Below are 3,018 nucleotides of genomic sequence, written 5' to 3' on the forward strand. Positions count from 1 at the left end.
CCGCCCCCGCCCAATCCCCGCCCGCGCTCCCCGCAGGCCCCGCCCCCGCCCCGCAGAGGGTCCCGCCCACTCACCGGGGCCACGCCCACCCGGTGGAAACCACGCCCCCGCGGGGGTGGCGGGAAATGACTCACCCGCCCCCGCTCCGGGTCAAAGGTCACGGGGACAGCAGGGACACGGGGGTCCCGTGACCCGAGTGACCACAGTGACCCTCCTGTAAGTCCCCTGTGGCCCCCCTCAGGGAGCCCCGCAATGACCCCAGTGACCCCCGGTGGCCCCCCTGTCACCCTTCTGTGATCCCCCGGGACTCCCCAGTGACCCCCTGAGACCCCCTGGGACCTCCCAGCCGCTGTCCCTTTGTCCTCCCTGTGTCCCCCAATGTCCCCTGTCCCAAGATCTCCATGTGCCCTCTCTGTCCCCATGTCCCCTCCCAGCATCCCCATGTCCCCCTGTCCCCAAATCCCCACATCCCCCTGTCTCCCCATGTCCCCCTGCCCTCCGTGTCCCCAAGTCCCCTGCAGTGTCCCCAAGTCCCCGCAGTGTCCTAATGTTCCCCCACATGTTCACATATCTCCGTGTCCCCAAGTCCCCCCCAGTGTCCCCATATCCCCCCCCCCATGTCCCCCACGTGTCCCCTGTCCCCGTGTCGGTCCCGTGTCCCCTCCCCAGCCACCCCCACCCACGCGGGGCCGGGTGGGGACCGGGAGAACCGGCCCCACTGCCGGTGATGGCACCGGCCCCGTCACCGACCTGTCACCGACCTGTCACCTGCCCCTGTCACCTGCCCCTGTCACCTCCTCGGCTGCGGGGATTTAAGGGCGGCCCCAGGGCCACCCCGGCACCGACGGAGCTGCCGGTGAGTGGGGACGGGGACCGGGGACAGCAGGGACAGAATGGGGACAGGGAGGGGACCGGGTGGGGGGAGGACAGGGACACTGGGATGGGACGGGAACAGGATGGGGACATCGGGACAGGGTTGGGCACAGGGATATTGGGATGGGGACAGGATGGGGGACATTGGGAGGGGGATGGAGACAGGACAGGGACAGGGTTGGGGACACGGGGGCAGGTCAGGGGCATTGGTATGGGGACAGGGATGGGGACATGAATGGGACAAGGGGAAAGGTCGGGGACAGGGACATGGGGACACAGGGCTGGGGACAGGTCAGGGACGTTGGGAACGTGGGGGTGGGGACACACGGACAGGGTGGGGACGTGGGGACAGGATGTGGGGACAGGGCTGGGACACGAAGGATGTGGGGATGAGGACATGGGGACGGGGTGGGGACAGGGACACGGGGACACAGGGATGGGACAGGATGGGGACAGGAATGGGACAGGACGGGGACACGGGAACAGGGATGGGGACACAGGGATGGGGACAGGGAGGGGACAGGACGGGGACACGGGAACAGGGATGGGGATGCAGGGATGGGGACACGGGGATAGGGACAGGGAGGGGACAGGGATGGGGACAGGGAGGGGACACGGGAATGAGGACGGGACAGGGAGGCGACACGGGGACAGGGACGGGGGGATAAGGACGGGGACATGGGCAACAGGCAGAACCCAGGGACGGGGGGCAGGACGAGGTGGGGGCTGTGTCCCCCCGGCCCTGTCGCCGCTGATGTCCCCGCTGATGTCCCCGCTGATGTCCCCGCTGATGTCCCCGCTGTCCCCAGGGATGTGTGCTGGTGCCCAGTGTCTGCTGAACCTCCTGCGCTGGGTCTGGGGGGTCATCAGGGGCCTCTGGGGGGGCCACGGAGGTGAGAGGGGGGGCCCATGAGGGGACACTGGGGGGACACCCAGGGAGGAGGGGACAGTGACACGGGAGGACCCCTGGGACCCGCGGGTGGGGGGCACCAAGAGGCCGCCTGGGCAGGGGGGGTGCGGGGGGTGTCCCAGGGAGGGGGGGGGGACAATTGGGACCCCCGGGGGGGGGGGGAGGCCCTCATGGAGGGGGGCGGCCCTGGGGACACGGGGGGGGTCGCGGGAGGAGGAGATGACCGGGGGGGAATGGGGGGGTCAGGGATCAAGGGCGGGGCTGAGGTCAAAGGTCACCGCTGACCCCCTCTCCCCCCTCCTCCAGCGACCCCCCCGCCCCCCGCGGCCGAGAGGACGGCGATGGTTCCGGGCAAGGAGGACTGAGACCCTCGGGACCCCCCCGGGACGCCCCCGGCCCTCCCCGCGCTGAATAAACGCCCTTGAGCCGTGCCCGGCTTTGAGCGATTTTGAGGCTTCCCGGGGTGGGGGGAGACGGGGGTTCGGGATGAAACAAAGATTTAATTAGAAAATTAAATAGAAAAGTCAAAATTAAATAGGAACTGTATAGAAAGTGAAATCAGAGATCAAACAAAAAGTTAAACGAAAATAGAAAAGATATAAACCCGAATAAAGCTAAACGAAAAATAAATAAGAAAGAAACACTAAATAAAAATCCAATAAAATTTATAAAGAAGCGAAAAATAAATAGAGAATTTAATCTGAAAATTAAAGAAAAGATTGAGTTACAAATCAAAGAAGAACGTTAAATACAAAAGTCAAATAAAGGATTCAAACCCTTCAAATACCCCGTAAATGTTTAAATTGTCCCGACACTGAATCCCGACAATTCCCGTGCTGCGCCCGCGGAATTCCCGGCTGGAATCGCCGCTCCCGGACCCTTTGGGGCATTTTGGGGTGGTTTTGGGGCCGGGGGAAGAAACGACGACGCAAGCCGGGATAATTCCCCAAATCCCCAACTTTCTGACCTAAACCGGTCCCTGTTCTCCCTCGCCAAGACCTGGGAACACCCCGGGAATCCCGATGGATTTCTCCCCATCCCGATTTTTTCCCCCAATCCCGATTTATTTTCCCCCATCCCGATTTTTCCCACCAAATCCCGGGTTTTTCCCCCTCGGGGTAGGAAAGGGTTAAAGTTCCGTGTCCCCCCCCCCTGGTCCCCCCCCGGGCCCGCCGGGGGAACAAACCCGGGAAGTCCCCGGGGGGTTCGGCCCCCCCCCGCACCACACCCCGGAG

General features: G+C 64.2%; 1 long non-coding RNA gene across 1 annotated transcript; it reads left to right on the forward strand.

The window, feature by feature from the left end:
* The first annotated feature begins 1,649 nt into the window (after positions 1-1,649).
* On the forward strand, positions 1,650-2,567 carry LOC121660862. Its single transcript, XR_006014796.1, has 2 exons — positions 1,650-1,766; positions 2,090-2,567. It is a non-coding gene; the product is annotated as an uncharacterized LOC121660862 (long non-coding RNA).
* Positions 2,568-3,018: the final 451 nt, after the last annotated feature.

Source organism: Corvus kubaryi, unplaced genomic scaffold (assembly GCF_017639235.1).
Source record: "Corvus kubaryi isolate FWS band 111438036 unplaced genomic scaffold, C.kubaryi_AGA036_p1.0 36978, whole genome shotgun sequence".
NCBI lineage: Eukaryota > Metazoa > Chordata > Aves > Passeriformes > Corvidae > Corvus > Corvus kubaryi.